The sequence below is a fragment of the Periplaneta americana genome, chromosome 2, assembly GCF_040183065.1.
Source record: "Periplaneta americana isolate PAMFEO1 chromosome 2, P.americana_PAMFEO1_priV1, whole genome shotgun sequence".
NCBI lineage: Eukaryota > Metazoa > Arthropoda > Insecta > Blattodea > Blattidae > Periplaneta > Periplaneta americana.
This window is the reverse complement of record NC_091118.1, coordinates 69,473,985-69,498,795: the sequence shown is the minus strand read 5'-3', so window position 1 is coordinate 69,498,795 and position 24,811 is coordinate 69,473,985. Positions and strand designations below refer to the sequence as shown.

Genomic DNA, 24,811 nt, shown 5'->3' with positions numbered 1-24,811 from the left:
AATTTGTCCTTGAGAATATTTGTATATATTTTGTATCCAGAATTCAAAAGACTTATTCCTCGATAATTTTCCTTTAGTTTTGGATCCCCTTTTTATGAATGGGATTTATCACTGATTTAGTCCAGTTTTCTGGGATCTCTTGTCCATTCCAAAGCAGATTTAAGAATCTCAAAAATCTTATTTAAAAATTTAGACTAGCATACTTGAATAATTCTAAATTTATTGAATCTTCTCCTGGAGTTTTGTGGTTCTTCAATTTATCTAGAGTGTGTTCCAATTTATCAAATAAATATGTTCCTCTACTGTATTATCAGGAAAAGAGAGTTCAAGAGGTTGTTTTGTGTGAGACCATAACTGTTGAAAGTATAGTAACCAGTTTTCTTGGGAGATGATATTTAAGTTATTGCGAAGTTATCTTTGACTTCATTAGGCCTATTTAATCTTTAAAAAATTCTAAAAGTTTGTGGCTGTGGATGAATAATATAATTTTCTAAAAATGTGACAAATTCATCCCAATTCTGTCTGTGTTTCTTCCTAACTTCTCTATTCGCTATGGCTCGCTTTCTGTAGTAATCAATTTTATCTTCTCCAGACTTAGTGGAAAGGTATTTATTATAAGTGTGTCTTTTATTCTATATTATCTGTTTTATGTCATCCCATTTTCGCATTCCTTTTTCTTATTCCATACTCTTTTTTTTATCCCAGACTTTCTTTAGTGGCTTGTTTTAAAATATCTTGCAGATTGATTCATTCATCTTCGACTTTATCGACCCTTCTGTGCTAGCAACCCATTAGGCGTCCATTTTATATTGCTTTCAAGTCTCATATGACACCTTGGATGAATAGGAAAAAGTAATACCTGTATGAAAGATTATATCATCATCTAGAAAGATACAACATTTTAGTCCCAGAACAGTTTGTATTTAAGAAAAATAAATGCACGGAAAATGTTACATTTAGTTTAACTGACAAAATTCTGGAGGCAGTTAATAAAAAATTACAAGTTGGAGGGATTTTCTGTGACTTATCCAAAGCATTTGATTGTATAAATCATAAAATGTTGCTAGACAAATTAGTTTATTATGAAATTTAAGGCATTGCACACCAATGGTTTCACCCATATCTCATAGACAGGAAATAGAAAGTCGAAATCAATATTAATATGGAATTCCTCAAGGATCAATATTAGGTCCCCTGCTTTTTCTAGTGTTCATAAATGATCTTACAGCTTGCCCCTCTAATAAAAGGTGTAGGTCATCCCATATTATTTGCAGATGACACAAGTATAGTGTACAGCCAATAACTCCAACACATTCCAATCTTCAACAGAGGCAGTTCTCCTTAAAATATGTGATGGGTTCTCAGCCAATAAATTAGTATTAAATTGTAACAAAACTAACATAATTCAATTTAAATCCTGTCCAATTCAACCTCGCGAATTTCAAGTGCAATAATTAGCAATAGATCCCTAATAAAAACAACAACCACCAAATTTCTTGGCTTACAAATCGATAATGTGTTAAATTGGAAAAATCATATTAAAGAAATTACCCCTAAACTGAATTCAGCATGTTTTGCTATTAGATCTGTGCAAGAGATGGTAAAAAACAATATACTTAGAATACTTCCACTCGGTAATGAGTTTTGGAATAATATTCTGGGGAAATTCCACAGACAGTAATAGTATATTCCTATTACAAAAAAGAGTAATTAAGGACCATTTTTGCAAAACTTGCTAACTGAAAAAACTAAATTTACAGGAGAGACAAAACACTATAGTAAGCAAGTTTTGCTGTATGTCTCACTTATAGTAGAAAGCAAGTTTTGAAAAAACGATCACACTTTGACGCACTACAATGAAGAGAAATAACCCAATTTTACTAAGACGCTTTGAACATCATGTAGAGGCCTGCCTTATGTTAACGAATCCATCAAAATCTCAATTTTTACAATTTTGCAGTTAGCAAGTTTTGCAAAAACGGTCCTCAATTAGAATAATAGTCGGTGCCAAATCTAGGAAATCTTGTAGGACCATTTTCAAAAAACTACAAATAATGTCCATGGCTTGTCAGTATATTTTTTTATTAATAATTTTCCTTGTATATAATCGTGAAAACTTTGTAACTAATTCAACAATTCATAGCATAAATACTAGTAAAAAAAATGACTTTCATACTCCATCTGCAAGTCTATTATGATATCAAAAAGGAGTGCATTATATGGCAGTAGAAATTTATAATAGTCTCCCGATGGATATAAAAAATGAAACTCAAAACATACGATTATTTAGGGCCAAATTAAAGAAGTACCTAATTTCTCACGCCCTCTATTCTGTAGGTGAATTCATGACATTCAGTGACGCTTCATAAATATTTCTGTGTTGTATTAAGTATTGATACTAAAACTTTGTGTTGTACTAGTAGACTATATTATAAAACTCTGCTGTAACTTATATATTTCAGCTAGACTGTGACTATAATTAAGACTTTATAGTACTATTAAGAATTTTTTTTTTGTTTTTGTTTATTTATTTATTTTTTTTCATTTGACATGTTCCATATTCTAGCTGTGAAGCGATGTACGAATACCATGGAATGTAAGTAAATACAATACAATACAACGTGCTCTGAAATTGATCCCTTTGTTTCATCACTGGTGTATAACGTGGCTGTATCATAGTCTTCAGTAATCTCAGATGCTTCAAATAGCATTTGACGAATTTTATGGCTTCGAGCACAGTGGACAGTCGCAGTTCTTGTATAAATGAATAGATTATGGAACCAATGAAAAAGTAAGTTAGACCTGCATGAAAATACGGTTACCGTATTTCAAAATGAATAAAAAAAAAAACAGTGGGGTTTCAACACTTCAATCCTTCATTCTAATAATAGTTGTTAGTGAGGATAAGTTCCCCTACCGCTGTTCTGTTCTTTCATATCCACCAATAATAATAAAATTATAAACATTCTTCGCTTGAACATATTTACTTTTTGAGAAAATATTTCTTACGGTCTTGAGCCTTTCTAAGAAACTCATTTTAGATTCGATGCTGTCATAGAATACAGAACAAATCTTTATAAACTGGTAATTTCTTAGAACCCACCATCTGGGTGAAATAATTATAAAATTATTTTCGTAATTATTTACAATAGAGTTACCAAGTTAAGGTACAAATATATTTACATACTTGGGTTGTAGTCGAGTCATATTTACCGTAAACAAAAGAAAAATTGAATGCCGATAGCAATTTTGTGCCAAAATGAGAGTGAAAGTTGCTGTAAAAATGGAGGCAGACAGGACCGCTGCAGTGAGAGGCAGCACATCCCATTTGCGTGTGTTTCCTACTGATCTCAGAGGAAAAGCTAGTTTTCATAAGTGACAGGTTACAATTAATATTATTATTAGAGGAGAAAAATTCGCTCCAGTGCCAGGGATCGAACCCAGGTCCTTGGTTCTATGTACCAAGTGCTCTAACCATTGAGCTACGCTGAAGTTCAATCCACAGCACCAGATGGTGCTGGAGCGAATTTTTCTCCTCTAATATTAATTGTTACCGTAACAGACGTATTCTGTAGGACCAAAAAAAATAAATCTTTACGTAGATTCAGTGATAGGTTAGGCTAGTATGGAGTTTTGCCATGCCTTGCATATACTCACTATTGTCTAAGAATGTGCCCTTTCTTCCAAGGCATACCAAAAGCCTAAACTAAACTGACCTGTCACTGTTTTGGCCTTACGAAAAATCGCTTTCTCTCTGTGATCAGTAAGAAAACGCACGGAAATGAGATGTACTTATGTGCTGCCCCTCCCTGCTGCCTATCCTTTCCACTTCACTTAAGCGATCCCGTCTGCCCATACCTTTCTGTGGCTACCACATTCACAGCAACTTTTGACCCTTATTTTCAGTGCGAAATTGGCGTCGATACTCAATTGTTTTTACATGTATGATACATATAACTCGGCTAGAACCTAAGGATGTAATTACATTTGTACCTTAATGTGGTAACACAGTAGTACAGAAATAGTATTTTATTTGGGGAAGTGTTTTCAATGTGCTTTTCCGTTTAGAGATTTGGTGATTTTTGTTGATTGGTATTGGTAGTCACGTCGATTCTAAAAAATCCAGAAGTCTTCGGTTATTAATTTTAAATCTGTGTGTGATTTGTAATTTTAACGTATTCATTGCAATGTCAGTTGAGTTTTAATCTTCGTGACGGTCAGATGCTCAGAAGTGTTGTGTCAGTTTTTCATGTTGTTGTTGTTGTTTTCTAATGCCAGGTGTTTGACAATAAAGTCATTTGACCTCTTGCACTCCAATATTTTTCAAAGATATTATCATGATCAGCCAATGAAGCACAGATTTTGAGGTGTTCCGAATCCATTTCTTGGTTTGAGTTGCACAATGGGCAGTTAGGGGACTGATATATTCCAACTCTATGCAGGTGTTTAGTCAAACAATCATGGCCTGTTGCCAATCTAAATGCAGCTACAGACGATTTTCGTGGTAAATCGGGAATTAACTGTGGATTTTGATGCAGAGAGTTCCATTTTTTCCCTTGGGATTGTGTTACCAAATTTTGTTTGTTGAAGTCTAAGTATGTAAATTTAATAAATCTCTTCACAGAGTAATACATAGATTTAGTAACAGGTCTGTAAGTAGCAGTGCTGCCCTTCTTTACTAAAGCACCCGCATTCTCGTTTCCCAGGATTCCACAATGGGATGGTATCCATTGGAATACAATTCTTTTATTGAGTGATATTAATTGAGAGAGCATTTTAGTTATTTCTGCTGTTTGAGATAAATGTGTGTGTTTAGAGACTATTGATAGAATAGCTGCTTTGGAGTCTGACAATATAACTGCATTCCTAAATTTATTGATGTGGCATAGAAGATTCCTGAGACATTCACTTATTGCAATGATTTCACCATCAAAACTTGTTGTTCCATATCCAAGTGATCTATAAAGTGAGAAGAGACAGCACGTAACACCTGCACCGGCACCTTATTCTCTGGAGATCAAGGATCCGTCGGTGTATAAATGAAGCCAGTTTTGTGAAGGGTACCTAATATTAATTGTCTCTAAAGACAATTGTTTCAGTATTTCAATGTTTACTTCTGATTTCAGTATTTCTTCTGTTAAATTTAGATTATATTCTATATTTAATAGAGTTAAAGGGTTTGGTTTAATTTGTAAGTTTTCTTTTAAATTCGGGATATTGATTTTCTGTTTTAATTCTTGAACAATGGATATGAAACTTTTTTGAGTTTTAAATCTAGAGAGAGGACTGTATGAATGCCAATTGTTTCCTGGTAATCTGATAAGTTTTTCATATTGAATCAGTGCTTTTTCTTCTATTGTCATTTTGATACTGTTAATATTAGTGAGGAACCTCATAGAATCTATTGGAGTTGTTTTGATTCCACCAGTAATGAGTCTGAGAGCTTGGTTTTGAACATATTCTATGTCGTTTATGAAAGGTGAAGTAATTAAAATTTCTCCGCACTATGTCTGCACTGGCTGTATGAACATTTTGTATGTAGTGTTCAAAGTATTCCTAGAGCATCCCCATTTCTTTCCTGCTAGTCTTTTTAGAAGGGAGAATCTTTTACTAGCTTTTTCAGAAATGTATTTCAAATGGTTGCTCCATGTTAACTTACTATCGAAAATAACTCCAAAATATTTGGATTCATAAGTCCTAGGAAGGTGTTGGCCATTGTATTGGATATTGAATTATCTTTCTTTTTTTACCGAGTGAAAATATTTGGTAGTTGCTTTTGCTTAAATTGAGTGTCATCAAATTTGATGTATTCCATTCATGTAGTTGATTTAGAGCTTTAAGAGCAGAATTTTGAATTTTGTCTCTATGTCTGTAAGATCCGGAAGTCCACAAAACTATATAATCTGCAAATAGTGCTGTTTTCATGTTTGATTCTTCTAATAGGGAGGGTAAGTCATTTATATAAATATTGAATAAAGTTGTGCTGAGCACAGCGCCCTGAGGTAGACCTCGATATGTTTGTCTGTAACTAGAAAGTGAGTTATTGAATTTAGTGGTAATGAATCTTTGACTAAGGAATTCTGATATCCATCTGAACATATTGCTGGAGATACCTAATTTCTGGAGTTTCAGTAATAATTTATTTCTCCAAACAGAGTCATATGCTAACTGAAAGTCAATAAATATTGCCAAGGTATCTTCTTTCTTGTTAAAACTGTCTTTTATTTCTTGGCCGAGGCATATGACTTGTTCATTGGTAGAGTGTAGTTGTCAAAAGCCGGCTTGTCTTGGTGATAAAAGATTTTGGGATTCTAAATACCAAGTTAATCTGTTGGAGATCATGGACTCCATGGTTTTTGCTATCATGCTTAATAGTGCTATTGGTCAATAACTATTAACATCATGAGCAGGTTTCCCTTTTTTGTGAATTGGTACAATGATTGCTTTTTTCCAAGCTTCAGGAATTGAGGTGTTCCTTGAAAAATTGAAAATGGATAAAAGTACAGACTTGGCTTTTTCCCCCAGATGTTTAAAAAATTCGGAATGAATGTTGTCGGGGCCAGGAGATTTCTTGGTTTTTAAATTTTGTATAGCTAGAGTTAATTCTTTGGAAGTAAAATTTTGATGAAATATTTCAGGTTTTGTACTAGTTATATTGTTTTTTATTATTTTTATGTAATTCTCTTTTGATAAATTTGTCAGTTTTTTTTATATTGAGATGTAATCTGTGAGAGTTTGAGTAGTGTTTATTAAATGCGTTTGCTATATCTCTACTAGGCTATCTCTAGTTTTTCATGTAAATGCCCCTTTTGGACTGATCTTACACAACTTGTAGGTGTTACTGTAACATACCTATTTTTCTTAAATACAGGAACAAGCTACTCATTCAAAGGTAACATGTCATTTTTTTTCTCTTGTACAGAGGAGGGACCTGAAGGCTTGCATTGCAGTCTGAGGCTTATTCTGCTTACCACTCCTATTTTGTGAATCGAGAGGGTCAGAAGCAAAGGGGTATAAGTGCACTTAAGTTATTTGTGAGAAAGTGTGGTAGAAAGTACTTAAGATTTCATAAATTACGTGAAATTTTTTACTTCAATTTTAGTGTGTGGTGTTGTTAAAAGATGTATCCCTTTGCTACTAAAATTATAAATGTTTTAGCTGCCCTGCATGCACTTAACTCATGTTATTAGAAATGTCACTTGTATCCCTTTGCTTTTGACCCCCTCAGTTGTCATACTTTTAGGGAATGAAGTTATTTTTTTTCCCTCTTGCAGACCTAAAACAGTCTAAGAATACACTTCTACTATGGGATCATTCCAGTAAAAGTGAGCCACATGGAGGAATTTTCAATATATGGTATGTATTCGAAAGTATTACTTGTGATATAATCATATTAAAGCTGAAAGCCCATAGTTTATGATGACATTAATATTTTCCCTTTAATGCTCTCTCAATTATTAACACTCAATAAAAGAATTGTATTCCAATGGATACCATCCCATTGTGGAATCCTGGGAAACGAGAATGCGGGTGCTTTAGCAAAGAAGGGCAGCACTGCTACTTACAGACCTGTTACTAAATCTACGTATTACTCTGTGAAGAGATTTATTAAATCTACATACTTAGACTTCAACAAACAAAATTTGATAACACAATCCTAAGGGAAAAAATGGAACTCTCTGCATCATAATCCACAGTTAATTCCCGATTTACCACACAAATCGACTGTAGCTGCATTTAGATTGGCAACGGGCCATGACTGTTTGGCCAAAAACCTGCATAGAATTGGAATATATCAGTCCCCTAACTGCCCATTGTGCAATTCAAAACAAGATATGGATTCGAAACATCTCAAAATCTGTGCTTCAGTGGCTGACCATGACAATATCTTTGAAAAATATTGGAGTGCAAGAGGCCAAATGACTTGATTGTCAAACACCTAGCATTAGAAAACAACAACATATTTTCCTTTTAAAAGCTATTGGCTTTGCCTGGAATGTCTTCAAATTTCTTAGTTTCTACTGCAGAAGTTGGTGAAATTTTTTGTGTTGCTAATAGATCTGATTTCCCCTCCAATTTTTCACTGTCACACCAACTGTTTCCATCCACATATGTTATATACATTCTTATGAAAAGATGCAATCCATGAAACCACATATCAAAGTTGAGTTAAGTAACAAAAATTACCTGAAATATGATGAAAATATGATATCCAGCCCATAACATTAAAGTGAAAAAGTTTCTATTCTGTGAATTGTTATACTTTTAGGGAATTAAGTTATTTTTTCCCCCTCTTGCAGACCTAAAACAGTCTCACTAAGAACAGAATACACTTCTACTATGGGGTCATTCCAAGTAAAAGTGAGCCAAACCAAGGAATTTTCAACATACGGTACGTATTCGAAAGTATTACTTGTGATATATCAAATTAAAACTGAAAGCCCATAGTCTATGATGACGTTAATATTTTCCCTTTAATAGTTATTGGCTTTGCCTGGAATGTCATCAAAATTCTTAGATTCTGCTGCAGAAGTTGGTGAAATTTTTTGTGTTGCTAATAGATCTGATTTTCCCTCCAATTTTTCACTGTCACACCAGCTGTTTTCATCTGCATATGTTATACACATTCTTATGATAAAGTGAAGTCCATGAAACCACATATCAAAGGTGAGTTAAGTAGCAAAAATTACCTGAAATATGAAGAAAATATGATGTCCAGCCCATAACAGAAAATTGAAAAAGTTTTTTTTATAAAACAGTTTAAACTTACTTACTTACTGGCTTTTAAGGAACCTGTAGGTTCATTGCCGCCCTCACATAAGCCTGCCATTGGTCCCTATCCTGTGCAAGATTAATCCAGTCTCTACCATCATATCCTACCTCCGTCAAATCCATTTTAATATTATCTTCCCATCTACGTCTCGGCCTCCCCAAAGGTCTTTTTCCCTCCAGCCTCCCAACTAACACTCTATATGCATTTCTGGATTCGCCCATACGTGCTACATGTCCTGCCCATCTCAAACGTCTGGATTTTATGTTACTAATTATGTCAGGTGAAGTATACAATGCGTGCAGCTCTGCGTTGTGTAACTTTCTCCATTCTCCTGTAACTTCATCCCTCTTAGCCCCAAATATTTTCCTAAGAACCTTATTCTCAAACACCTTAATCTTTGTTCCTCTCTCAAAGTGAGAGTCCAAGTTTCACAACCATACAGAACAACCGGTAATAGCTATAACTGTTTTATAAATTCTAGCTTTCAGACTTTTTGACAGAAGACTAGATGACAAAGCTTCTCAACCGAATAATAACAGGCATTTCCCATATTTATTCTGTGTTGAATTTCCTCCCGAGTGTCATTTAGCTTTGTTACTGTTGCTCCAAGATATTTGAATTTTTCCACCTCTTCGAAGGATAAATCTCCAATTTTTATAGTTCCATTTCGTACAATATTCTGGTCATGAGACATAATCATATACTTTGTCTTTTCGGGATTTACTTCCAACCCTATCGTTCTACTTGCTTCAACAAGAATTTCCGCGTTTTCCCTAATTGTTTGTGGATTTTCTCCTAACATATTCACGTCATCCGCATAAACAAGAAGCTGTTGTAACCCGTTCAATTCCAACAAAAGTGATATTCCTCGAAAGTTATTACAGTTAGTCTTGTCCCCCTTCTTAAAAATAGATACGATTATGGACTCCTTCCATTGTTCTGGTACAATTTCCTTTTCCCAAATTGCAAGTACAAGTTTATAAATTTCGCTAGATACTACCCTTCCACCCTCTTGTATTAATTCTGCTGGAATTTGATCAATACCTGGAGACTTGTACTTTTTCAGATTTTCTATCGCAATTTCGACTTCAGAAAGTGTGGGTTCCGGTATAAATGGCTCAGCAGTTAAAAAAAAAAGTTTAAACTACTGTAAGAAAGTTCAAATTTATACTTTTATACTTCACAGGGCCTTAATCTAGTCTACATATAACAATTATTTAAATAAGGTTCATTACATGGTAAAAAAAAAGTGTTACCAGATGATACATATATTTCTTTTTCACAAGAAAATCTATCCCCAAGAAATATAATGAGCAAAGTGAAAAGAAAATTTCTGACTTTGCTGTAAAGGCAAAATGGAATCTTTTTGTTTCCTACCACAGAAAGGGTGCAGTAGATGGTGTTCAACGAAAAGTGAAACGTAGTGTATGACTTGCAGTGAAAAGTAGAGAAAGCAATATTACTATTCGAGAGGAGTTCTACTACTGTGCAAAAGAAATTAATCCTGGCATTAAAACGAAATATATTAAGTTAATGGCACTGAAATTGAAGCTGCAAGAGAAATGTTAGAATCTAGATGGGAATCAGTGACTTACATTCCGAATTTTCAAAGCCTCCACTACTTCACCACTGCAGAGAAATGTGGCACCTTAGTTGCGGATCAAACCCCTATGGCAACATCGAAATGAACTTGCTACTGTTCTTCCATCAAGCAATAAGCATTGTTCAGTTTAAGAAACAAAGCCAACCATTGTGAAGAATGGGGATTTTATATTTGTTCACTTAAAGGAGAGTGTAAGAAGAGGTAGAGGGAAAAATTATTATGCTACTGTGTTAGATATATTTGTGGGAGAATATTGTTCATTATGTTACATGCATCATAGCATGTCAAATTATTGGATTTGGTCAGAAGAAAACAATAAATCTTTTGAGACAACTGTAGCATTTTTAAGGTGGTTCCGCCCCCCAACAACTGCTAATAGTCGAGAGCTCTTCTCTTTTAAAAAGTAATATCTGGACTGAGAATTTCAATGTTATTGATTTATGTAATGTTTTCTTCTTCTAGTTCTATCAAATAGATATAGGCACCGAAAATCTTGTGTTGTATTTGTTTTGTGCACAGTAACTGATATCCTGTTTGTTTATAATTTTTGTTAATTACTATTGTCAATTCCATGGAAAATTGGTCTTTACATAAAATATTCCTGCTCTAAATTAATTTAAGTTAATGGAATTATTTGTACTGTGTCTAACCTGTAACAAACTGTCTTGACTCGTAACCAATGTTTAAAAAATCATAAAGGAAGAGCAAATGAATTTAGAACCTCTCTCAAAGCAGACACAGATTCTTCATACTTTCCTGTGACAAAAAAAAAATACATGTAAAGTCAAGGAAAGCTAGATTCGCAGAGTTTTTAATGCCATTTAGGAGATGTAGGTATACATATTTTTCAAATCTCCTCCGTAACAGCCATGTGAAATATTTTTTCACCCTAATGTCATTAATAATAATAATAATAATAATAATAATAATAATAATAATAATAATAACAATAATAATAATTCTTTATTTATACTGGCAGAGTTAAATCCATAGGTCCTTCTCTTACACTCTACCAGGTCACAAAGTATACAAGCAGTAAAAATTTAACAAAAAGTTAAAGAACAGAGTACTAACATATTACGAAAAAAAAAAAAATAATACCATAATAAAATCGACACTAAACAACATGAAAATAATACCATAATAGAAAAAGAGAAAGTAAAATACATTGGAATATAGTAAAAGCAACTCATTTAGTACAGATAGTTAATATGGAAAATGTAAGGAAGAATATAAAAAAAATGGAATGTAATAAAATAATAATAAAAAGAAAAGAAATACGAAAATTAAATAAAATTCACAACAAAAAGAGTATGATAATACATTCATCTGGTGATCAAGAGAACAAAAAAGGGAAAAGGAAGGAAAAGAAATATATAGGCCTATATTTTTACAAAACTATCGCAGAGAAAAGGGCTTATAACTGGAAGGAATCTGAATTGAAAAAGTGCAATTTTAGTTTATTTTTGAAACTAGACAATGTCCGACATGTTATGGTAGAGAGTTCCTGAGATGAGCTGCCGAGACGAAAGCTGAAGAGTAGAAGGATGTTCTGTGTTTAGGAATGGAGAGTGTGATATGGTGTTGTGAGCAAGTATGTATTTCGTGATGTGAGGACAAATGTTGAAAGTGAGAGGCTAAGTAGCTAGGGTTAGAGTTTTGAAGAATATTGAAGAGTAAAGTGAGAGAGTGAATAGTTCTTCGCTCTTTGAGACGGACCCAGGACAGCATATTTAGTGAAGATGTGATGCGGTCAGATCTACAGATGTTGCAACTAAATCGAACACATGCATTATGAACACGCTGTACAGTAGTCTGTCTGTCAGTCTCATGTTAAAGTCAGTGTAGATAGAGTCACAGTAATCAAAATGAGAGATCAAGAGTGACTGCACTAAATTATTCTTGAGAACCAATGGAAGGAAATTTCGAATTCTTTTTAGTGTGTGAATTTTCATACAAATTATTTACATATGTGTGTGATTTGGGTATTCCATCTTAAGTTTTTGTCCATATAAATTCCTAGATTTTTTTTACTCTATCACTGTAAGGGATAATAGTTTCATTTATTTTAACAGAAGACAAGTCACCTGTGTTCAGTTTACTTAAAAGTCGTTGATGTCCCATTATAATTGCTTGTGATTTAATTAAGATAGAGGACCGAAAATTAAAAAAAAATTATTACCTACTTGGACAGTACTATTTGCAATATTCAGATGTATTGAAGTCCATATGGGAATGAAGCTACAGAACTAAATGTTATGTCTGAATGTCCACCCCGTAACGCTGGAATGACCCCATGATCTTTGTTTCATATTCCATATGCAAAATTTGCTTATGGAGGTAGGTGGAGATGTTATGTAGAAACCTTCAGCCAAAGGATTTTCAAGGAACAACTTATTGAAATAGGACAGTTACTTTCAGACATGAAATAAGTTTTTATAGCCTCGTACAACTAAAATTCTTTCAATTGCTACCATAAGTGATAGCCATCTTGTTTTGTTATGTGAAAGTATTGTTTTGTATTCAGTACCCAGAATTACAATACTCGACTAACTTTTGTACCCTCACAATATCAGTTGAAAAATGAGAAAATACTTCCCGGATGGAAACATTCTTATTCATCTTTAGAATGTCTGTAACGATTTGGCCACCATTGTAGATAATATGATATAGTCACTTCCCCAAATGTTCTGCCCCAATTCATTCTTCAGCTTACTGTAAATGTTGTTGTTCTGGTCCACAAAAGTTTACATATTGACTTTGTTCTCACCAAATGCAATACACTTTTTCAAAAGATTGTTTTTCTGAAGTACTTGCAATATGTAACTGACAGCGGTGTCTGATGTAGCATTTGGAAGGTCCTGCATGCCAGTAAGTTTAGTCTGCATGCCCCCCCCTCCTCATCATACCTAGAGTAAAGAACTGAATAACTATATAGGAAGAAGTTTGATATTATCCTGATTGCTTGCATCTGTACTGACATTAATAAAATCAACCGTCTCCAATTCTACTTTTAATTGTTCTAGGCAATCAGACTATAACATTTTTCACTAATGCTTTGCATTTTGTCCAAGCACAAAAGTTTTCAGGAATTTTGGAATCACCACAGGCGTTTCGAATCAATTTGTTAGTACATATTTTCATTGAGCTAAAACTCTGATGATGTTTCATGATGTTGAATGCATGTGAGACATATGAGAAGATATTAGGAGTGTGTTGGGAGTATTTTGATATGGACGTGAGTGATGCGTTTAGAGTAGAAAAGAAGCAAATACAAAATTCAGAACAAGTTAGACCAATATTAGTAAAATTTAAGAGTGTGGTTATGAAGGAGAGGATTATGAAGAATAGAAGAATGCTAGGGAATACAACGATCAGAATAGATAACGACTGGAGCTACGAAGTGAGAAGTAGAAGAAGAGTTTTAATGCCTTTTCTTAAAGCAGCACGAAAAAATGGACAATTCGCGAAACTTATCAAGGACAAAATTAAGATAAACAATTTGGTTTTTAGTGTAGAGGAGTGCTTAGTAACGTTAAAGGAACCAATTGTAAGCTCAGAAGAAAAGGAAAGGAACAGAAAAATTTTGAAAGAAAAAAATGATGAATATCGTATCTAAAGGTGAGGTTAGTGACACAAATGTGGTGAGTGTATGCGAGACAAATGCAAACATGTCAAACACAGCAAAAATTTCCGGAAAGCAGACAGTGACATCATCTGAAGAAGAAACAAGAGTGATGCGAATTGGTATTCAACAAGCACAGCAGAACAAGATCTCATTGTAAGTGAATGGAAATAGTGGACATCAGATGGGAGCAATTCTAAAGCAAGTGAAGGAACTAAGATCTAAATCGAGGCTAACAAGAAGTAGAGTAATGCAAGAAGGAGATAGTTCAGGGAGCAGTGATAAAGGAAGAGGGGAAAACAAGGTGAAAAAACAGTATGACTTAAGGAAAGGTGTGGAGGGGAAATAAATCCTGAGCAGAGAAAACTAAGACCTAAATAAAATAGCAATGTGGAAAAATTAGCAGTGAAAAGTGCAAATAGTTAGAGATGTAGAGTGAGGGGAAATGTCTCATACAGGAGGGGGGATTATAGTATTTTTGGTATAACAATGGGTTAGGAGTAAAGTCGTGGAAGAATTGATGACAGACAAGAAAAGACTAGTGGAAGAATTGCAATAATAAATTAAAAATAAGTAATGACCTAAATGACCAGTGCGAGAGGTGTTGTAAAACGGGGAGATGGCACTGTATACTAATAATGTGAAGTGCCGCCTCACTGAAAGGTATATTGCTTAAAGACAAATATATATACATTCAGTCATTCATTATTATTATTATTATTATTATTATTATTATTATTATTATTATTATTATTGCAAATCAAGATTTCAGGTGTAACTCCCTGTAAAGTTGATTTGAATAATTTTCAAGGGAAAAATTATTCCAGGGCTGGGCTCCTTTGGTTTAACGTACCAACGCTCTACCAACTGAGCTACCCGGGAACTCTACCCGACACCGATCCAGTTTTTCCCTCTATATCCACAGACCTCAAAGTGGGCTGACAACCGTCAAGCAACCAACTTTGAGTGCACACTAACTCCGTGTGACTTAAATTGTGGTTTTCTGTTAACGAACAGTGACATGTATTATGCAAATCAAGATTTCAGGTATAACTCCTTGTAAAGTTGATTTGAATAATTTTCAAGGGAAAAATTGTTCCGGGGCCGGGCATCGAACCCGGGACCTTTGGTTTAACGTACCAATGCTCTACCAACTGAGCTACCCGGGAACTCTACCCGACACAGATCCAATTTTTCCCTCTATATCCACAGACCTCAAAGTGGGATGACAACCGTCAAGCAACCAACTTCGAGTGCACACTAACTCCGTGTGACTTAAATTGTGGTTTTCTGTTAACGAACAGTGACGTGTATTATGCAAATCAAGATTTCAGGTATAACTCCCTGTAAAGTTGATTTGAATAATTTTCAAGGGAAAAATTGTTCCGGGGCCGGGCATCGAACCCGGGACCTTTGGTTTAACGTACCAATGCTCTACCAACTGAGCTACCCGCGCACTCTACCCGACACCGGTCCAATTTTTCCCTCTATATTCACAGACCTCAAAGTGGGCTGACAACCATCAAGCAACCAACTTCGAGTGCACACTAATTCCGTGTGACTTAAATTGTGGTTTTCTGTTAACAAACAGTGACGTGTATTATGCAAATTGGTACGTTAAACCAAAGGTCCCGGGTTCGATGCCCGGCCCCGGAACAATTTTTCCCTTGAAAATTATTCAAATCAACTTTACAGGGAGTTATACCTGAAATCTTGATTTGCATAATACACATCACTGTTCGTTAACAGAAAACCACAATTTAAGTCACACGGAGTTAGTGTGCACTCGAAGTTGGTTGCTTGACAGTTGTCACCCCACTTTGAGGTCTGTGGATATAGAGGGAAAAATTGGATCGGTGTTCGGTAGAGTTACTGGGTAGCTCAGTTGGTAGAGCGTTGGTACGTTAAACCAAAGGTCCCGGGTTCGATGCCTGGCCCCGGAACAATTTTTCCCTTGAAAATTATTCATTATTATTATTATTATTATTATTATTATTATTATTTTGCTGTCATCTATTACCTAGTTGTTATTATGCAATGTAAATATATATGGTGTATTATAAGTACGTAGTCCTGTGGTATGTGGTTGTTTACACCTTGTTCTCTTAGCTCAGTGGTTAATACACTACATTGATAGGTAGAACATGGGACTGAAGTTGGATCGAATCTTTGTTAGGCTAAAGGTAAATGTAATTTGTAACTAATTGAAATATATATAAAAGGCAAAATAGGAGTGAGGTTAAGAGTATATGTTATATTATACACTCTCTCTCACTCTTATCTTCTAATATGAAAAAAGATTTGATTCTATTTCTTTTGCATAGTATGACATCAATTATGACATGCTGTCCCACATAAGACCACCTTTTTCCATTCATATCCCTAACAGCTGGAATTCAGTACACAGTCTTTAAAATGAAATTACCGCAATTTCTGTATGGGAGCTTATTGTAAGTGCAAGTATTATTCTATTTGTATTTAAAATGTGACAAAATGTTGTGTGCCTGAGTGATATACAACATTTTTCCAGGGGGAATATTGGTTTTGGTATCTTATATAAGAGAAATTATTTCAAAACTTAAAAAAATAAAAATTGCCTCTGTTAAGGTGAAATGTGTTGAAAATGCCTGCTCCAAATAAGACAAAATTTAAGTGTTTTATTGTGCTTTATATATTTTTAATTTCTGTACAGTTATGAATTAAGTGATATACAGTGTTATTTCTGAGGACCTTTCATTTCCAGATTTGATCATCAGAGAGTATTATTGTCTTACATGCTTGCAGAGACATATATCTGTATTATAAAGAACTTATTGGAGAAAGTACTCTGCAAATTTTACCTAGAATCCTCTCATTTAGTAATAAGACTAATATCTAAGAGCTTAAATCTACATTATGAGACACCCAATTTCACTTTCGTTCTCAAGTAAGCCAAAATGAGGGTATTTATGGCCATTAAAATATCACAAAGTCACTTAAATTTTCACAACCTTCGATCATGCTTGAACTTGTGAACTTAGAATTCAGTGGCAAGTACGATGACGAAAATTTGTATACTTCAAAATTATAAAAGTTTCCACAATTTTCCAGGAAGAAGAACATAACAGTCACTTGAACGAGCTGATGCAAAGGATAACAACACTCGTAAACACAACACTGAAGATCAAGACTGGGAATACCAGAATTCTTATGGTCCTTATGTGTAGAGGGCATGAGCTGCTAGATGTCGTTGACAGTTGACATCAATGAGGATTGCATTATTGAGTGGGATTTCAGCACAAATAGAGAGAATGGACTTAGAATATTCTACCCTTTGCAGTTCAGAATTGATGATACTGGACTAAAAGTTTCACCAACAGGGAAAGAACTTGCGATTTCAGAAAATGTAACATAATTTATTGCTAACAGGTAAAACTATTATTTCTGTTATTTTAAGGAATACTGATGAATAGGAGGCGGATGTTGATGAAAAGTCATCTTATTTTTCACATTAGGATGGTGCCTATTAATATAGAAATCCTTTCTATGCTAATATCAGCATAACAAAATAATTTCTTATATTGTATTTTTTTACATTTTTTTAACTAATAGGTCATTTTTATTTTTTTTTTTGGCATTTTTTGGTCATTTTTAATACTTTGAAGAACGTTTAGATCATTTGGAATGCATTTCACTTCCTTTTTTACTGATAGGTCTGTTAAATCATTTTCTAACCAAATAGGTCAGTAGTAATTACCTACTGAATAAGTGCAAAACGGTGACTTTTGAGTTTTATAGTTTGGAACAGACTCTGAAGTCCATCCCTCATTCCACTGAAGACTTCACTTTACATAATGGAAGTAATATAAAATGCTTGACAACAGCTTAGTTTAAGTGAGGGCTTTGACCACTACTGTTCTTTTGTCGGTACTAGGGTGTCTTTAGAATTTATGTTTGGAAGGGGGGGGAACTTTCACTGTGTCCTGGACAGGACGTGGTCTGGAAGGGATGTCTACTGCAGTGTAGTAGACAGTATTAACACAAAGATTGCAAGGATGCATGATGCGCCCACAGTTTGTTTTGTCATTCACACTCCCTGATGTGGAAGATCTGGTAACAAAAGTGAAGCGTGGAAGGAGCGGACAGAGAATGAAGGCACTGACATGGGCCACCCCTGATTGAAACACATTGTAAACCCTCAATAAAATCTATAATTTTTCCTTAAAACTTTCATTTTGTTGCATGTTCTTTTCCTTTATCTTAGTTAAATTCCAGGAAGTTGCCTCCTCTCTCCGAGATTTGCAGGGCAGTTATTGAAACAAGGGGACTAATTTTTAAGAAGTTGTGGTGCGATTACGGTGAATAATATTTAAATGTCATTTTCTTTTAATTTCATATCATTTTTCTATTAGTTTAAGGTCATTTTAATAATCATTTTAAGTGGATTTTTAGGTCATCAACATCTGCCCCCTACTGATGAAGTTTATTTTTTAAATTATTATGGCTTGTTCATGACTTTAGTGAATAGTCTGATGTAAAACTGTTCACTCAAACAGGTGTTACGAGAAAATACCATACACAACATGTCTTCTTACATTCCTTATGCATAGAGTGCATGGGTTGCTAGATGACGACCATTGTCACCAAGGATTACATGTTGGAGTGGGATTTCAGCACAAGTGAAGAAAATGGATTTAGAATATTCTACGCTTTGCAGTCCAGAATTGATGATAATGGACTAAATGTTTCACCAACAGGGAAAGATGCGGTTTAAATGTCAGAAAGTGTGACATCATTTACTGCTCACAGGTAAGACTATTATTTCTATTATTTTAAGAAATACTGATAGATATTATTTGTTAAATTATGGCTTGTTCATTACTTGAGTGAATAGTCTGTGATCTAAAACTGTACTATCAAACAGGACAGTATATAAGTGCTGCGAGGAAATACCATGCACAACATTTCTTACATTTGTTATGCATAGAGAACATGGGTTGCTAGATGACATCTACCATTGTCACCAAGGATTGCATGATGGAGTAGGATTTCAGCATAAGTGGAGAGAATGGACTTGTAACATTCTACCCTTTGCAGTCCAGAATTGATGATATTAATCTAAAAGTTTCACCACGACAGAAAGAGTTTGTGGTTTAGGAAAATGTCAGAAAGTATAACATAATTACCATTAACAGATAAGATAAGACTATTATTTCTATTATTTTAAGAAATATTGATAAATATTATTTATTAAATTATGGCTTGTTCATTACTTACGTCGCAAATAGTCTGATCTAAAACTGTACAGTTAAACATGATGTCCCATTTATCTTGTGCACCTCAACTTTTATTTTGGACTGGAATTGAGAATATTTTTGTTGGAAGTTATTTTACAACAAGGGGTTAACATAAGCATGGAGATTTGGTTCATGTAACTCATTCTTGTACAAGATACAAGTGACATCATCACTTTTTCAAATAGCATCATATAATTTAACCAAGTCCAGTGAATTACGCGCATCTCGGACACAAAATATTTATCTGTAAAGTGTGAGTAGAGGAAGGCTTTTTGTTGTACGTATGTTATGCGAGCAACAACGATGTTTGAAAAACTGTGATACAGATTGGACTGATGTTCTTATTCAGTGATCCGACTGGAAAACAAAAAATTAGAAGAATATGTAGACTTACATTACCAGATATAGTATGGAAATATAAGAAGAAAGAGAAATCTGCTACTAGAAACTTCGACTGCAGGATATGATTGTAGAAAAGATTTTGGACTTAAATTGTAATGGAAGTTGCACTGGAAATAAAAAAGTGAACCAAAATTTCCAATTGAAATAAATTATTCGAAAAAGAATAAGCATATTGCAAGTACAATAAAAATATAATCATTTGTTATAATATTATTAAATTGAATTGTACAGTGTATGCTTCTCTAGGTTATTTTTAAATAATAATAATAATAATAATAATAATAATAATAACAACAACAACAATAATAGGAACAAGATTTGTGTAACATTGATGAAAATAAGCATTTTAAGCCATTCCCATGTGCTATTAACGAATGTGAGTGTGAAAATGTTCCATGACCCTTAATTTTTTTAAATCATGAAAATATGTTAAACAAGGAAAACTCAGTGCACAGAACCAGCGGGCGTGACTGTCTCGTGCAGATGATGTATGCTCCCATTCCCAGTATGCTCTCACGCCTACTGCAGGTGGGTAAGAGGGGTATAGCATGCGAGACGTGAGGAGTTCGAGCTGGATTTTGCTTGTAGAATACCTATAGTAGAAGAATTTGGTAGCAAACACTTCATTGGGAAAGAATAAAATGTGTTTTATCAGAAAGGAGTAAGTTTTCATTTTAAACAGAGACTCATAGAGCATGCACTCAATTTATTTTATTTTAAGTTTGTGCTGACATTTATGTTCTTTTTATTTGTTAATTCCAACCTTCAATTAGATCTAAAGTATCTAGATGTGTTTTACTTATTGTAAAAATCAAGAGTAGACAAATTCCGGATGTCAGGTAGCCATGGCGAGAAAAAAATGTTATGTGGCACCTGAATAGTTTGAATTCAGAATTATTTTCAAGACTTCTATTTCTTTTATGTCACTACAACTAATACTTAATGTTAATAAAAGCAGTTGTAAGAAGAATATGCTTTTTAGATTAGTATTCTTACAGTTTCGCTTCTCAAGATATGTCACTACATAGCTTCAGTGAATAGCACAGATGGTCTCTGAGAGCGTGTGTTTACACTGCATACATATTTAATATTGTTTAATAATGAAAGTCTGGAGAGAAGTGAAGGCTATGGCAGCAAATCGTGTCCGTTGGAAGGTTCTCACTATGCTCCACATAAGGAGTGAAAGGATATACTACTACTACTACTATTGCTACTGCTACTGCTACTGCTACTGCTGCTGCTGCTGCCGCTGCCGCCGCCGCCGTTCAGTAAATGTATTTTTAACTTAGCTCGAATGGTTTTCTCATTGCATGTGCAGGCAAAATGTGGTGGATTCTGAAATTTTTTCAGTTTTGTCTATCCCTGGTAAAAATTATCTTTTATTGCCTTTAAATAAATACCTTGTCATTATTGTTATTAAATTTAAGTGCGTCTGGCTGCGAAACCAGGTGACCCAGGTTCGATTCCTGGTCGGAGCAAGTTACCTGGTTGAGGTTTTTTCCGGTGTTTTCCCCTCAACCCAATATGAGCAAATGTTGGGTAACTTTCGGTGCTGGACCCTGGACTCATTTCACCGGCATTATCACCTTCATCTCATTCAGATGCTGAATAACCTAAGATATTGATAAAGCGTCATAAAATAACCTACTTAAAAAAAATTCAAGTGGTATTTTGTACATGAATAATCAGATGTAACATAGTACCGGGGAGACTGCAGAGTGAACTGTTGACTCGCTACTTTCTCTCTGTACCAAGCGAAGGTAGCATTATCGACATACACCTAATTTATATTTAAAGTGACCAAACGCTGGACTCTTAAGGCCAATTTCACCAAAACAGAATTAAATCACACTTAGCTAATTCTTCATTCAATATAAGTCCTCTTTTAAATTGTTTTGCATTTCAGCATGTCAAATTAAGAATCATTTAACTAATGACGACTTATTATTGCATTGTATCCAGTGAGAGTGAAAAAAATTTAGCCTACTTCTTAAATTAGTGATGTTGGCCTGGGTAGCATAGTCTGTATAGTGCTGGTCTTCTGTGCTCGAGGTTGCGGGTTCAATCCTGGCCCAGGCTGATGGCATTTAAGTGTGCTTAAATGCGACAGGCTCATGTCAGTAGATTTACTGGCATGTAAAAGAACTGCGGGACAAAATTCCAGCACACCGGTGACACTGATATAACTCGGCAGTTGCGAATGTAGTTAAATAAACCATAATTTAAATTTTTTAAATTAATGATAAAAATTTAAAGAAAACAAGAAAACAGAAGGGAGAAACAGAGTGATTTCTAGAAAAGGAATAAGAATTTATTGATCAATGTGCTTCAGAACCAATAGACAGCACTTTAGTAAATAACTTTCAAAGCATGTCATGAATTTGATCTGTTGAGAATTATTGTGTCATTGGATATAATTATGACAAAGACTTCTGGTCCTGAACAAAACAGCACAAGTTAAGTTTCCAGTAAGATGTGATTTTCGGATACAAAAGTTAGATTAATGATCGTATCAAAAACTTTACATTTTACAGCAATTATTTACAGTAATTAATACTATCAATGTGGTATCAACAGAATGGCTGTCCAGCACACAGTTCCTGCCGAATGTGTCATGTTCTTCACAGAAAATTTCCTGGTTGGTGGATTGGTCATTTTGGACGGGAACAATGGCCTGCACATTCTCTGGATCTTTCGCCGCTCGACTTCTTCCTTTGGGGAACTGGAACATTGTGTACCAAAACGTCTCCACAACACCAGAAGGCATGCAACAATGTGTACAAGACTTCCTACTCATTTAGAATTATTACTTTGGAAGTACGTTATTTCTTGATACAGAAAGTCCAAAAGTACATTTTTGAATACGTCTGAAAGAGTGTAATTAATATAACATGAAAAAAAATTATGTGATGCTATTTGAAAAAATGATGACGTCACTTGTATCTTGTGAAAAAAGCAGTTACATGAAAACATCTTCATACTTATTTTAAAGCCTTATTCTAAAAATATATTTTCAATTCTAGTCCAAACATAAAAGTTGCACAAGATATGTGGGACACTACCATTGGTTTCGTTGTGTTATTGTTTCGGATGGTAGCATTATGATACATTTTTGAACTCGTCTTAAAGGGTGTAATTCATTGGATATGGTTAAATCATATGGTGATATTTGAAAAAATGATGATATCACTTGTATCTAGTACAGAAATGCAGTTATATGAACCATATCTCCGTACTTATATTAGCCCCGTGTTGTAAAATAACTTATAAAAAATTATTTTCAATTCCAGTTCAAATATAAAAGTTATCTGAAGTACAGAAGGTAAATGGGACACCATGTATAAGTGTTGTGACAAAAATTCAAGTATGGAAGTTGTTTTTGTATTCAAAATGTTATATTTATGTATGTTTCTTTGTCATAGAGATTATTAACACGAGAATCGAATTTACAAGTAATTGAATCTTTGGTATCAAGATGTATTTCTGTTCACAATACTGTAATTGGGTCATTTGTTCTTATTTTGTGATTTCATTTCAGGTTGGCATCAGATTCTACACTTCTGCTTGTCTTCATAGATGCTGTCACATCACTTCTTGCACGCAAATATATGAATGAATACTGTAGTGTTTTAATTATTGTAGACTATATTTATGGTGTAAGAATTTGATAATTTAGAAAAAATAAATATATAAGTTGATTTGAAAAAAAAATCAGGTGAATAATTTGTGGGTGCACGTGAAAAAGGGAATAAGTCAAATATCAGGAAAAATACTCGAGAATAAATACATAACATTAACATATCTCAATACCAATACATACAAAATCGCAACTTCACTTAGAAAACTAAAATACAAGATAGCATATAATAGTACATTATGCAACGAGCCTATAATGGTAGCAATTAAGACGCGAGGATGTTTATGAAACGAGCGCAACGAATGCAAATGGCAGAATTCAAGATCAGCAGGAACAACAGTAGTTCATAGGACACTGAAGATGACGCAGCACTCCTGTGGAAATGGGCCGTCTAAGGTACATAACTTATTTTAAATTTTAATACTTTTAATGTGTCGACTAATACAATTTTAAGGTAAAAATGAGTTCTTATGTTGGCATTATTAAGCAAAATATACTCTACATGATGATCCAAAGGGGATAACTATCCTCTTTTTGTATTATGCTATGCAGTTGAACTTTCTGAGTCTAGTACAGAGATGGTGTTTATAGTGCGTAAAAAAGTGGGTAAGTCATTCATTTTGACTTGTCCCTTGTTGATCACCAGAAAATTTTAGCTTTCGATGGTAAATAAAGGGATATTTGAACATAACCCTGACTTTTCCAAAGAAATAAGAGAGAAAATTATGTAACACTCAATGCAAAAATTATACATCCAAGAAAAATGAAGGCATTAAGTCAGTGCAGAATGTAGTGCAATGAACATAACAGGGGATCAGTTTGGTGGCCTTGCAAAATTCCTCAGATTTGAAGATGATTGACCAAAAATTTCTTACTCCAGGACATACTCATATGAAAAGTGATACTGATCGCAGCATTATCGGGGGGGGGGGGGGGGGGAAAGAAAGAAAGAAAAAGCAAAATTTGTCATTTGTATTCCGCATCCCCAGATTGGGCTCAACTCTTTTGTCAATGTGAGAATAAAATGCCAGTATTTGTTTCAGAGCTCACTTCTGAAGAGGTTTTTTGACTCTGCAGGACTTTTTAAAACTACACTTCAACTGCGAAAGGGAGACTTGAAAGGAAATAAAATGTACTACGAAGAAGTAAAATGGCAGAACTACGAAAAAACAAAATAGGCCTACGCCTTTTTTTTTTTCAAGTTTATTTTGAATGAGGATACCGAATTTAGGGAAGTTTCTTTGGTAAGAAGAGGAAAAATAAGACCTTTCCTAAGAACAGAAAAGTGCTATCATGGACCACAAAAGTCGGCTTGGATAGTGTAGTTGGTATAGCTCTGGCCTTCTGTGCTCGAGGTTGTGGGTTCGATCCCGGCCCAGGTCGATGGCATTTAAGTGTACCTAAATGCGACAGACTCATTAGATTTACTTACTCCTGTGGGACAAAATTTTGATATAACCTCGGAAGTTGCGAGCGTCATTAAATAAACCATAAT

General features: G+C 34.3%; 1 long non-coding RNA gene across 4 annotated transcripts in view; it reads left to right on the top strand.

The window, feature by feature from the left end:
- LOC138694326 (uncharacterized) overlaps nt 1-24,238 on the top strand; it is a 30,420-nt gene extending 6,182 nt beyond the window's left edge. For 3 of the 4 annotated variants that reach the window (XR_011330899.1, XR_011330901.1, XR_011330902.1), the window contains exons 2-6: nt 7,275-7,356; nt 8,301-8,392; nt 17,092-17,409; nt 18,537-18,789; nt 23,218-24,238. This is a non-coding gene — a long non-coding RNA (uncharacterized lncRNA). Of the gene's footprint in view, nt 1-7,274; nt 7,357-8,300; nt 8,393-17,091; nt 17,410-18,536; nt 18,790-22,256; nt 22,497-23,217 lie in introns of all 4 variants that reach the window. The other variant, XR_011330900.1, reaches the window with a different exon arrangement.
- Nucleotides 24,239-24,811: the final 573 nt, after the last annotated feature.